The sequence below is a fragment of the Pleurodeles waltl genome, chromosome 1_2 (genome assembly GCF_031143425.1).
Source record: "Pleurodeles waltl isolate 20211129_DDA chromosome 1_2, aPleWal1.hap1.20221129, whole genome shotgun sequence".
In the NCBI taxonomy this organism is placed as follows: domain Eukaryota; kingdom Metazoa; phylum Chordata; class Amphibia; order Caudata; family Salamandridae; genus Pleurodeles; species Pleurodeles waltl.
In genome coordinates, this window is record NC_090437.1 from 1,304,173,048 (window position 1) to 1,304,187,642 (window position 14,595).

The following is a 14,595-nucleotide window of genomic DNA, read 5'->3' on the forward strand; positions in this document are numbered from 1 at the left end:
AACATTGAGGAAACTGCTGAAGCAGAAAATCTACTCGAGCAACAGAAAAGAAGCAGCGCCCTCTTGCTGCGCTGGGTGCAGTTTGCGCTGATTTTCAGCGCAGGACATACACCCAACACTAAAAATCAGTGTGAATGACACAACCTAACAGACTCCGCTGCTTGCAGAACTCTGTGTAGTTTTTTGGTCACTACTGCGGAACTCCACGAACTCAGCCCAGGCCTAATAAGAACACGCCCAGCGATTCTTCCACCACTAAATAGTCCCTTTGTACATTGTGGCTAGGGCAACTATCATCTCTCGACTTTACCTTGCTGCCCTATTTCTAACTCTCTGAATCGGGTGTTCCAACCACGTGAGCCCACTTGAAGTGCTAAATAAACGATAATATAATAAAAAAGTATTTAAGTCAATGCCAGTTCTTACGTTTGTCTCACCCTTTGTGGAACCTCGCAGCAGCGCAGTGTCAGGCGATACATACGTATGTGTTCATATCTGCGTCTGCGCTGACACTATGGTCCGGTTCACAAACACTTTGGACATAGTATGTAGTCTACGCCTGGACCAACGCCTATGGATTGCACACATTTTAGGGAGGTTTGGACACACCTACCTGAGAATGAACAGAAACACTACATTGCTCAATGAGTTCTATGTGTTGGACTGCTCCACAGAATGTTTGGGGTTCACGCAGGGGGGACAATTTACATGGGAAAGTTTGAATAACAAACATAGTTTAGGATTTTTCTCCACAAGTAGACATTTTACCAGTGTGGAGAAGCTTTTTTAACACTCCCTACAAAAGTGGGCTGTTTTTTTTTTTTCATTTTCAGAGTGCATCCATTAATATATCGACATAACCTTGCCTTTTTTAGGGGCAGTTTTCCTAGCTAGAACATACCATGCACAATGTTCGCGAAAGGCCACTGACTTGCTTGCTGTCAGTTACATCTTCCCTCATCTTATCTCCGAGCCTTTGTGCTAAAATGCGAACAATACACCAAAGTAGGAGATTCTTCAGGACTAAATTTCATCCTGATTCTAAGAGAGGTTTGTGGCTCACAATTTAACACTGTCTATCCGTTGTTAGGTTTAGCATTACCAAGACCTTATGATTTTATAAAAAATATTTATAGAAAATATATGTAATATACTTAGATATAGGGGCTTTCATCCAGCTCTCTTAATCCATTGGTTGGTTCTTGTGTCAGTCACTTCTCACTTCCACCTGCTACAGCATGCAGCATGGTGCAATGCATCAGCCTGCTTCAGCCATCAGCTTCACTGTGAGTGACTTCACTCTCCTCTTTACCAGGTATCACATACTTGTTCTTAGGTAGACAGGATTGTCCCCATTGGAGCAGGGCCAAGATCGGTTTCCATATGGATGGGTCCAGACTGAGCTGGCATGGTGGGCGAAATACAATGGATTGGGTTGTGGCCCGAGCAATTGCCAGTGGCCGAGATTAATTCAAGCATTCCATGAATGAATGAACGAATGACTGAATGAATGAAAGATCATTTGTTAAACGCACAACTCCTTCCGGAGAAGCATCCCAATTCTGAGATAATGAGGCAGATTGATTTGACTTGAAATTAGTTTTCCCTGCAAAGGAATCTTTTCAGGTTAGCCTTAAACACTGTTTCTGAACCGGTCTCGCGTAGGCATCCTGCTAAGTCAGATTCACGCCACACCAGTCAGAACCTACAGACACCAGCTTTGGAGTACCCCAAGGATCATCGTTGAGCCCTACGCTGTTCAACATCTACATGACCATGCTCGCCCCTATAGTCGGGAACTAAGGTGTGAACATCATCTCCTACGCAGATGACACCTAGCTGATCATCTCCCTGACTGAGAATCCCTCAACACCCAAGAATAACTTCAAGGATGGGATGGAAGCAGTTGCCACCTGGATGAGGGAGACCTGCCTTAAGCTGAATTCTGACAAAACTAAGATCCTCATCCTGTGACCTTCCTCCTCAGCCTGCGACAACCTCTGGTGGCCTGTAACACTCAGGAGGCCATCCACCACCACAGACCACGCATGAAACCTCTGCGTCATCCTGTCATCCTCCGCTCAACGCTCACCATGACCAGACAGGTCAACTCCGTCACCTCCACCTGCTTCCACACCCTCTGACTCCTACAGAAGATCTTCAGATGGATACCAACCGACTGCCGAAAAACTGTGACACACGCACTAATCACAAGCAGACTTGACTACAGCAATGCCCTCTGTGCCAGAACCACCTAGAGGAACCTGAGCAAGCTTCATCAAATCCAGAACACCGCCGCCAGACTCGTCCTAGACATCCCCTGCAGAGAATACATCACAGAACACCTGAAAAACCTCCATTAGCTCACTGTCGAGAATAGGATCAACTTCAAACTCCTCGTACACACCTACAGAGCCCTCCACAACAGTGGACCCAGATACCTCAACCACCACATCACCTGGTACTCCCCTTCCACACCCCTCCGCTCATCTCAGCAGTCACTCACCAACGTACCCTGCCTAAAGAAGTCCTCGGCTGGAGGAAGATCTTTCACACACCTGGCAGCAAAAGGTTGGAACATCTTACCTCTTCATCTCAGACAGTCGCCATCGCTGCATCAGTTCAAAAAGGACCTCAAGACCTGGCTCTTCAAATGATCTCTAAGGACACACCCCTCAGCGCCTTGAGACCCTATGGGTGAGTAGTACACTTAAAAATATCTGATTGATTGATTGCTTGATTGATTGCCTTGATAGAATACTCTATCTTTCTGAATCAGAGGGATCTGCACCAGTATTTTGGTGGCTGAGTGGCTGAGTGGAGGGCCGCCTGAGGTTCATATGCTCTCACTCTTTTCTGTAGATACAGAGGGACTTTTCTGTTTAGGGCTTTATGTGTTAATGTTGATGTTTTAAATTTCATTCTTTGTCAAATCAAAAGCCAGTGTAATTTATTCTGCTTTTCTCTGGCAGATTGTCTTATAGGACTGTTCAGAAAGAACCAGTTGCAACTTTTACCATACCATATGTTGCTTTAAGATACGATGCACTATTATAGCCTAGCCTGGCCATAATCAGTGAATGGACAATAACCTTTTGTGTGTAAACTGGAAGAAATGTAAAGATGTTTCTCAAGTACTTCAAAAGCATGAAGCAGATTGCTGACATTGTCTGAACTTGAGGTAGCAAGGATAGATCCTTATCAAGTTTTATCCCTAGATTTTTTGCTACATCCGCGGCTATGGGAAGGTCCCTCAATCCCTCAGGCCGTAATCTCCAGATGTACATGGGTTCTGTGGTCCCAAAAAGCCTGACTGGGAAGGATAAGGTACATCATTATTCCAAAAAAACTTTGTGATCTGTTTATTCACCAGCTTATCCAGCATCTTCTCCATCGCTGGCAACAAAGAGATTGGCCTATCACTACTCACACAGTTGGAGTCAGCATTTGTTCTTTTCAAGAAAGGTAGAACTAAGGCCCTTTTTCGGACTACGGTACTACTCCTTCGTCTAATGAGAGATTCAATTTGAATGTTTACCTCTCTTTTTATTGAGGGGACCATCCACACTAAACACTTGGTGAGGCATGTATCGGAAAGTGATCTCAATCTCGATTTGCTTATGATGGCCTCAGATTCTTCCTAGGGGATCCTCTCAAAGGTCCACAAGTTGACTCCAATAGAGGAGGGATCATCTGGTCCATGCTTTATAGGACTCCCATACTCCTCTTTCTTAAAGTTATCGTAAACTTGTCTCACCTTTTCCTGAAAAAATACAGTTAGATTTTCACATAAACTTTGAGATGCTGGAATGGCTTTTGTTCCACTCCAGGGCTAAGAAAGGACTTAACTATGCAAAAGATTACCCTTGGTGCATTGTTTAACATCACAATGTCTTTGACAAATGCCTAATGATATTGTTCAGAAAGACTTTAAGGGCTTCCTTATATAATAGGTTATCTCTTTCTAGATAGGCTTGTTGCCAATGCCTTTCCAACTGTTTGCACTTACTCTTTTCAGCCTGTAATGAAGGAGTAAACCTGGCTGCAGACGGTGAATTGCTTTTTACCATGCCTTTTTTTATGGAAGGGATCAGATGAGCGAGATCTTTCACAAGAATACGATTAAAGGAGCTGATTGCTTACTCTATCCTCTCTGACATCTTTATCTGGAGTTGCTCATACATTTCAGTAAGGCTCAAATCTGAGGTAGTGTGCCAAGGATGGGAGACTTTGTAGACCTAGGGCCTCGTTATGAGTTTGACGGGCGGCGGAGGCCATCCGCCAAACTCTTTGGGTCGGAAGACCGCCACTCCGGTTTTCCACCCGCTGGCCCTATCATGAGTTCCTGCTGGGCCAGTGAGCGGAAACTACCCACAACATTGACGCCGGCCCGTAATCAAGCCGGCAGCAATGTTGCGGTGTGTCGGGTGCAACAGCACCCTTTGCGCTTTGCCAGTGAAAAGCGCGACGGAGCTGTCCATGGCGGCCCCTGCACTGCCCATGCCAAGTGCATGGGCATTGCAGGGACCTCGATGGGGCCCCCGGTGTAGGAGGCTGGCCTGGCTTATAGTGGGTACCTTGTGGTACTTACACCCTGTGCCAGGTCCATTTATCCCTTATTAGTAGAATAGAGGTGTTTCTAGCAGCTTAGGCTGATAGAAGGTAGCTATGGCAAAGCAGCTTAGGCTGAACTAGGAGACATGCAAAGCTCCTACTATACCACTTATATCATATAGCACAATATCATAAGAAAACACAATACTCAGAGTTACTAAAAATAAAGGTACTTTATTTTAGTGACAATATGCCAAAAGTATCTCATAGAATACCCTCACTTAGGAGGTAAGTAATAAACACAAGTTATAGGTACACAAACCCAAAACAGGTAAGTAACAGTGAGAAAAGTAGTTCAAGCAATGTTGAATCACAATAGAATGCAATAGGTAGAAATAGGCCTAGGGGCAACACAAACCATATACTCCAAAAGTGGAATGCGAATCACGAATGGACCCCAGGCCCATGGTAGGTTGTAGAGGGTTGCTGGGACTGTGAGAAAACAGTAAGGGTGTCCAAAATACCCCTCCCCAAAACCCTGAAAAATAGGAGTAAAGTTACCCTACTACCCCAGAAAGACAGTAAAGTCGAGATAGGGGATTCTGCAAGAACCACAACCACCAGCAAAACACTGAAACAGATTCCTGGACCTGAGGACCTGTAAAGGAAGGGGACCAAGTCCAAGAGTCATGCAAGTGTCCAGGGGGCAGGAGTCCACTAAACCCCGGATGAAGGTGCGAAAGGGCTGCCTCCGGGTGGAAGAAGCCTAAGATTCTGCAACAACGGAAAAGGCTAGGAACTTCTCCTTTGGACGGAAGATGTCCCACGGCGTGCTGGAGGTTGCAAAAGTGTTTCCAGGCAGAAATACCGCAAACAAGCCTTGCTAGCTGCCAGAGTCGCGGTTGAGGATTTTGGGTGCTGCTGGGGACCAGGAAGGACCAGGATGTAGCACCTTGGAGGAGGAGACGGGGGGGGTGCTCAGCAACTCACAGAGCACCCGCAGAAGCAGGCAGCACCCGCAGAAGTACCTGAACAGGCACTTAGAAGATCTGTGAACTCAGAGTCACAAAAGGAGGGTCCCACGACGTCGGAGTCCAACTCAGCGAGTTGAACAATGCAGGACGGAGTGCTGGGGAGCCAGGCTAGGCTGTGCACAAAGGAATCCTTGGAGAAGTGCACAGAAGCCGGAGCAGCTGCAAATCACTCAGTACACAGGTTTGCTGTCTGGCGTGGAGAGGCAAGGACTTACCTCCACCAAATTTGGACAGAAGGGCCACTGGACTGTGGGAGACACTTGGACCCAGCTCCTGTGTTCCAGGGACAACGCTCGTCAGGATGAGAGGGGACCCAGAGGACCGGTGATGCAGAAGTTTGGTGCCTGCGTTGGCAGGGGGAAGATTCCGTCAACCCACAGGAGATTTCTTCTTGGCTTCCAGTGCAGGGTGAAGGCAGACAGCCCTCAGAGCATGCACCACCAGGAAACAGTCGAGAAAGCCGGCAGGATGAGGCGCTACAATGTTGCTGGTAGTCGTCTTGCTACTTTTTTGTGGTTTTGCAGGCATCCTGGAGCAGTCAGCGGTCGATCCTTGGCAGAAGTCAAAGAGGGAAGTGCAGAGGAACTCTGGTGAGCTCTTGCATTCGTTATCTGAGGAATAGCCCAGAGGACAGACCCTAAATAGCCCAAAAAGGAGGTTTGGCTACTAAGAAAGGAGGCTTGGCTACTGGGGCACACTGGAGGAGCTCTGGGCACCTCCCCTGGGAGGTGCAGGTCAGGGGAGTAGTCACTCCCCTTTCCTTTGTCCAGTTTCACGCCAGAGCAGTGCTGGGGGATCCCTGAACCGGTGTAGACTGGCTTATGCAGAGATGGGCACCATCTGTGCCCATCAAAGCATTTCCAGAGGCTGGGGGAGGCTACTCCTCCCCAGCCCTTTGTAGTGTAGCCATTTTTAATATAGCTTTATGCACGTTAGTTTAACATACTAGGCCGCTGTGCACTTTGCCCTAGATATATTTTATTCAGGTTCGCACTGTTATTTTACAATAACCAGTTTTATGGTCTTTTTTTAATTTCTTCTATCACACTGTTTAGCTTAGTTCAGCACTGTGTTCTCAAATAATGCATTCTTGATCGCCCTGTTCTTCAGTCAAGGCTACAGTCTGGTACATTGCCGGTAAACGTGGTAGAAGTTTAGTCTCCAGTATTCGTAGAAAATACACATCCTTACATAGGGACATTTTCTTAGAACATCTGCGTGTTAGTTATAAAAACACTTCCTAGTCCAAGTATACGTCAAGAGGGAGATTCCAGCCAGGGACCGACAACTAGATGCTGAATGCCCCGTTGCAGATGCTGATGCATATTACAGGTCTTTGCTCAGGTATGAGGGTTTATGTCCTCCCGGGGGATCCTGAAAGGCAGGCTTAGAGCTTAAGATGCTGTGCTCGAAAATAAAACCTAGAGAGAGAATAACCTAGCGGCACTATGATAGCTTTATTCTTGTGCTTCACTCTCATCGTCACTATTTTAATATTACTGTGTTGTGTAGTTCTGATTATTGCAGCTCACGCTTTGCGATCTAAAATGCAGTCGTTTTACTAAACCAATCTTTAAAACGTAAACTGCCTTTGTCATTTATATATGAGACCGCACTGTGTATGAGAGAACCGGTTGTGACCTGAGGGACCACGACTTCCCTGAGAAGTACTAAGATGTCATGCGCTCGGCTGCCCAATTGTCTTTACCATTTGGGAGAGATGAGGCACTGCTAGTTAGCCGGAGCAAAACCCGGATTTAGAGTGACAAGTGTCATCCAATGTGGGTCAGACTTTGTCCCTCACACTGTGAACGATCTTGCCGCTCAAAATCCAGTAGTCTCATTAGGATAATGAGAGCCTGCGCGACATTGCGCCGCCAACGTTTGGACAAGCTCTAATTTTCGGGTCCACCGGCATATCTCGGTCTCATTTTTATATAATGACCCCTCAGTTCTGTATACGGAGACGTCCGTGGTACTGAGGATTTCCACCACCGCCGTATAGGTAATCCTATTTTTCAGCTGGTGGTTGTTCAAGCTTGAACCATAAAAGGAAAAATAAACATCTTGATGTGCCTTCCCTGAACTCTTAGTGCTTTTATAATGGCGAATCCCCAGGTTGTACAAATAGCTCTTAACATGAGACAACCGCTCACAGCACATTTGCTAGCTCATGGCCTTACGGCCCAGGGTGGTCCAGACACATTTGTGGTGGATGCCCACGCAGCCTATAGAACAGAACTTTTTTACTCTTGGGTCACATTTCCAGTAGTTGATGGGAACACAAATGCATTTCATACATATACAGTAGCGAACGCGCCTGGGCAATACGGGGTGTACGCATACTTAGAGATATCTCTATCCTATGAAGAACATAATAATTGGCTTGATGGCGCCCTACCCCATACAATATTACCAGTAAGGTTAGGTTCGCTAAGTAATGACGGTCCTACCTGGCCTTTATTGGCCACATATACACCACATCCTGTGGTTGCGAATTTAGCAGTAGCTGAGGTTCAACGCTTATACGCTGAGTTAACAGCAATATACAGACTATTAGTACAATTTGTGATGCAAATGTTAAATACAAACCCAGCGCGTGCTGCTCCAGCACAACCACATGCAGTAACACCAGGTATGAATCCAGTGACTGTACATTCTATTATGGGTAAGATCCCGGACAAACGAGAGGAGACTCCGTTTTGGCTAGCACAAAAAATGTATACGCTGGAGGCAGTATTTCCCCATACGGGACCTCAGGATAAACATAGAATAATAACTATGTGCTTGCCCTTTGGGATGGTTCCTACAGTTGAACACTGTAATACATGGGGCATGGTATTTGCCGCGCTCTACACAACGGCACACGATACACCGACGTTAGCCAACCTACCTGAAGTACTTAAACAAATTCAAGATGAATACGGGGCTGCCCCGGCCCTAGATTTGGGAATGCAACTGAATGGCAACTTTGCCACAGTTTCTTCAATTATCCTAAGTAACCTTAAAGGGGAAGCAGTTGCACTTGCAGTGTTTATGCGGCTCCGTGACGTTCCGCAACAAGATCAGGAGCGAGAGCTGCCTAAAATAATAGCGGAAACATATTCCAGTATTGGTCGAGATAGCCTTGGGGCTAGACCACAAAAACCCCAATTTCAGGGTAAAATTAATAAAGACAATATTAAACAACAACCTGAGGGTAATAAGAAACACTGGGAGAAAAAAACAACAAACACCTAAAAAAAGAAAGGGGAGAATCTCCACGACTGGAGACCCCACAGAATAGATGTAATCTCAGGAATAGAGAGAATATAAAAACGCCTGATAGATATCAATATACTGATACACGCCAATCTCGTTCCTTTCAGGACTCATCTGAAAAGAGAAATGAGAGAGGTGGGCGATCAGAGCGGAAAACAGAGTACGTGAAACCGAGATAGGAATCACAACACTCTTCGGAGGTTTGTGTTAAGAAGGAAGAGAAACCAGTACAACAAAAACAACAATTTAAAAAGAAAAAAGTGGCAGCTGTCTCAGTCAGACATGCCACTCAGGAAGAGGGTTCTCTTGAAGAACAAGAACTGGGCTCTAGCACTACTAGACAGCGCGGCAGAGGTCACAATAGTCCGCCGGAATCTTCTAGAGCATCTGGAGGTGAAAGCAACTGATGACTTTATACAAGTAGAAACAGCGGACATGCGTGTCTCCGAACCCGATAGGGTGTATAGAGTAACTCTACAGTTGGAAGGAGACATTGAACGCACCATACATGCAATCTTTTGGGACCGTGTAGTAAAAATATATGACATTTTGTTGGCCGAACAAGATTGGCCGCCTGATTTTGTCCGCACCTGCCTATATGGGGAAGAAGATATTAAACCTTCCTTCTCGCCCCTTGTTCCAGAGGACTCGCTGAGTCCTATTCTATAGAATGGGCTCTAGCACAAGCACCTGCGTTATATAGAATAAACATAGGGTGGGATAGGGATTCTCAATACCATGTCATTCCCATTAAAAGTGAACCTCAGCCACAACCGCAGTATCCAATAAAACATGAAGCAAGGGCACCGGTGAGAGAGATACTTACGCAATTAGAATACCAGGGTGTAATTGAACCCTGTGTCTCACCGATGAATAACCCCTTGTTCCCTGTAGCTAAGCCGGACCATTCATACAGAATAGTCTTAGACTACAGACATTTAAACGGACATACACGTACACATGCTATACAAAACTCACATAGCACTGCACTAATGAGCAACTTTGTGCGGAAAAAATATAAAATTACTTTGGATATCTCAAATGAGTTCTTCTGCCAGAATATAGCGCCTGAAAGCAGAGACTTAACAAGCTTTAGTGCACTAGGCTCCCAGAAAAAAATCTGTCAATTGCCTCAGGGGTATAAGAACAGCCCAGGACTGTTTGGAGTTCGTGTGACTGCTATTTTACTCGAGATAGACCCTGAAGCTTTGTCATATGTGGACGATATATATCTTACGGATGACGAGTTACTACAACATTTAAGACGGGTAGCCCACATTGTTGTAGGGTTTGCCGAACTTGGCTACAAATTTAACTTCAAAAAGTAAAAAATTGCCTTCCTCAGCGTCCTGTTCCTGGGATATGAGCTGTCGAATGAAAGGAAGAGCCTAGCGCCACAATTTTTTTGAAAAATGTGCACAACTGCAACCACCAAATACGATTAAAAAACTACAATCATTGTTGGGCTTTCTAAATTTTGGCAGAACATACATTCCTGATTATGCTACACGCATAAAACCTTTATATGAGTTAATACGTCCTGATTTTTCAAGTAAATTCTGGACAATTGAACATACACATACTCTTCAAGAGTTACAGGCAGATATGCTAGCAGCAAAACATTTACACACACGGGACAATAAGACACATTTGGTCATCAGGGTAATAGCTGGGGCCATCGGTTTTACTTATGTCACATTTAATGAAGGTGAGACAGTCCCTGTCTGAGACATAGCATTCAAATCACACCTGTATTCCGCTGCTGAACAACGCTTTGCACCCTCAGAGAAAATTCTCACTTCTGTGTAGATGGCTGTTATTAAAGAAAGACCTCTTGCCCAAGGAAAACACATTATTGTAATTTCTCCTATTCCGGCCCTAGAGGCTGTTACAAAAGCTAGCGTCCCGAACGCAAAAGCACTTCACCCACGATGGAGACAATGGGCTATGTCTTTAACAGCCACTGATGTAGACTACATTTTTGACCCAAAGTTACAAACTCAAGAATTTCTACAATATGAAGTAGAATATCCAGTTCCCGCGGACACCTTGCCTATTGATCAATATCATGTAGTCATGTACACCAACGGCTCTGCGCAACCAGCGATTGGAACTAAACATCAATATTCTGCTGCATGTGCGGTCGTGAGCGGCTATATGGAGGGGGAGAAATTCTGTCCCCAACATACCTATACACAGACTTTAGGGGATTGTACAGCACAATTGGCTGAGCTAAAAGCTCTACTAATGGCACTAGAAAATACGGATCCAACACAGTTCAAACTGATTGTTTGTGATTCATATTATTACGTCCAGTCTTTTAATGAATACCTGCATGACTGGTGCTTGAATGGGTTCAGAGATTCAAAAGGCAACACCATAAAACACAGACTCCTGTGGGGGAAGGTAGCAGACCTGAAAGAGACGCTACCAAAAGTCCATGTTGTGCATACACTTGGACACCAGCGTGTTGGAATACACATTGCTGGAAATACTTTGGCTGATGAAACCACAAAGTCGGCAGTGGCAGTCGCCACTGTAGCTGCCGTGACTCGTTCGAGTTCCAAACCAGACACAGACATTATGGCTGCCATAAAAGCTACGGTTGATGGTACGCCTTATCCTAAAGGATTTCCCAATAAATATCAATACTTGATGGGAAGTATGCTGAGCACTGAAGTTAAAATTCCAGGCGTAGACTTACGCAACATCCCCAATAAAGATGTAAGACCACAATTGATTAAAGCAGCGCATGAAGGGGTGGCACCTGCACATGCTGGCGTGGCGGCTACAATTTCACTATTGCAGGCCTGTTATTGGTGGCCTGGTCTCTATAAAGAGACTAAGCAGTATGTCCTTTGTTGTGACATCTGTCAACAAATTAAAGTTTCCACGGCTAAGCGCCCACCGCAGACACCCCTCTTAATCTCAAATAGACCATTACAATGTGTGTACTTGGATCATTGCGGTCCATTAACACCTGATAGTGCATACAAATATATATTAGTCGCTGTTGATTCTTGCTCCAGATTTGTGTGGGTGTGGCCACAACGCTCGGCTGACGCTCTGACTGTTATTAAAGATTTGCAAGTCTTTGTCGGTACATATGCAGTTGCGGCATTCCATTCGGACCAGGGCCCTTCTTTTGCCTCAAGGGCATTCAGGGACACCATGGCTTCGTTGGGGGTCCAGCTCCAGTACTCATCTCATTTCATCCTGAGGGAAATTCTGTTGTGGAGCGATTAAACCGCGATTTAAAGCAATCCTTAACGGCCAGAGTCTTAGGTACGGGTCGTAGTTGGCTAACCCACCTGTATGGAGTTCAGAGAACACTAAATAACCTGCCTAGAAGGTCCCTGGGGGGTCGTACTTCATATGAGGGCCTGTTCGGAACACAAATGTTTGTTCTGGATCTTGATGGTCCTGGTGTGGAGGCAGCGAAACACCTTTTGACATAAATGATTGTGTCACTGTTTTACAGGAATTACAGCAGTTCCGTGAAGATAACTCTTCTAAAAGTGCTGCCTACACAGGAATTAAGGATGTGCCAGTAACAGCTACCGGCTGGATTCCCAGAGTTGGGGATCTTGTGCGTGAAAAGGTTCAAGTGAAAAAAGAATTTAGCCCTTCTTATCGAGCACCAGTCCCTGTGTTGGGGATACACGGTACCAGAACTGTTATTCTACCACTGTTGCCAGGTGCCAAAGAAAATCACTTTGTTTCCATTGACAATGTCAAGCTACAACATGTGGCCGATTCTGCACAGCCGACCAAGAGGAACGTCCAGTAGTTCCCGAATCCCTCTCACTACTGGAGTTCCACTTCAAGTTGTTTATACCAACACTGATGCCTCTCCGAGCTTGGGGAGGGTGGATGATGACGATCTTGCATTAGTACCACTAACAACAAGTAACTTAGAAACGTTTGATCAAGTCACTATGACTACAAGCCAGACGGATGGTGCTGTCTACTGTGTACCACCACACGAAACACCAACTCCTCCATTGACTACGGCAACGCCTTTTGCACGAACTGCCTCTGGTTACTTTGCCGACAACAACAACGGTCTATGGGACTCGTTTGCCTTTTCGACTGCTGACCTGTCAGGTACACGTAAGCTGATACATTGGCTTAAAGGAACATACTTCATTTTTCCATGGAACTATGTATGGCTTTCCCTGACTGTCCTAACCTTCCTGCTCTGGATTGTTTTTGTCGTTACCTTTTTCTTGTTAATACATGGTCATTTTCTTCCCGAGAGATCAGCGGTTGAATAGGTGGAGGAGGTTTTGAAACCACACTTTTCTTCACATAAGTTTCGAAGAGACTTGTCTTTTGTGAACATTTCTGCAGTGCCAATTCCTGATGGGATTGTGTGGGACGAAGTAATGTTTGATATATATGGTCCCACTGAAATCATTCAAATACCGTATGTGTTAAAGTTATCCATGAACGATATAGTTATGCCAGGCATTGTATCTGATGATTGGGATGTGGAAACAGTTGATTCAATGATGACAAAATTGCAATATTATACTGTCTATGAAAATGAAGATGTTTACCAGTTTAAAGAAAATTATGGTGACATGTTTTGCTATAATTATTATGGGCACCACTTCATACATAAAGCGAGCAGTCCAAAAACGATATATTTGATTATACACAATGGGAACATTGACCAACTCCCCTGCAAGGGAGTTCAAAAACTTATTTTGAAATGTTTGCGTATTTTTCTGGGCATCATCAAAAAAATGCTGAGTCATATTATTTTAAGGTAACTCCGACTAGGGATAAACATATGTTATTGACCAACACAAAATTCATATATTTGGACTCCTTTGTTTCCCGGTTATCAATTGAAGGTTATGAATATTGGTCAAAGAATGTTGATTTGAAAAGTGTTTGGGGAACAAGAAATTGGCAGACCAAGGGTAGAGAAACATTATTTAGAGCATGTCTCATCCCCGTTCAAATGATCTTTTTGAATGAGACAGTACAACAGACAAGTTGTTTGGGCTTAGCAACAATTAGAGAATTGCCCAGTATACCTGCCCCTGCAAAATGTAATAATTAGCAAAAGTACACGAATGCAACATTTAGTGAGCTTAATGAGTGGGTCCAGAATGGTACATTTAATGCTTCACTGACACGTCCAGGCAGGTGGTTATTGTGGCCAATAGATACCAACGGGTGTCATCAAGGTTTTGTCACCTCCTCGGGAGGTTTCCGAACGAGTAGGTCAGACCCTCACTATATATCACCAGAACATGCTGAAATAATTACATCATATAGTGTAGGAAAATTGTGCCAACAGTGGCTAAAATCATCCTCACTAGATGCGGTTAAGACACATCTCAGTCTCCTGTCTAACAACACTGACTTACAAGATTTTTTGTCAGGCCTGAAGATACCACGTAGGAAGCGTTTCTTGTATGAGGTATACAATGAAATATGGAAACTTTCCCAACAAGAGGCTGCAGCCCGGTTAAGGCAGATAGATCAGTAAAATCTGAAAAAGGCATTAGCTGTTGTGGATAATGGAATTCACACCTTGTCCGACCGGATATATACAATTAACAACATTGTTTCTTCTGCTATAGACATTATACAATCTGATATGTCTTCTTTATATCATGGACAGAGTCAGACCAGGTCCAATATGCAGTTGGGTTGGACACTCCAGACATTGAAGGTGGGTCGCGTTCCGTAGCAGCACATCAGTGCCAGGGAAATATTTTTTTCCTTT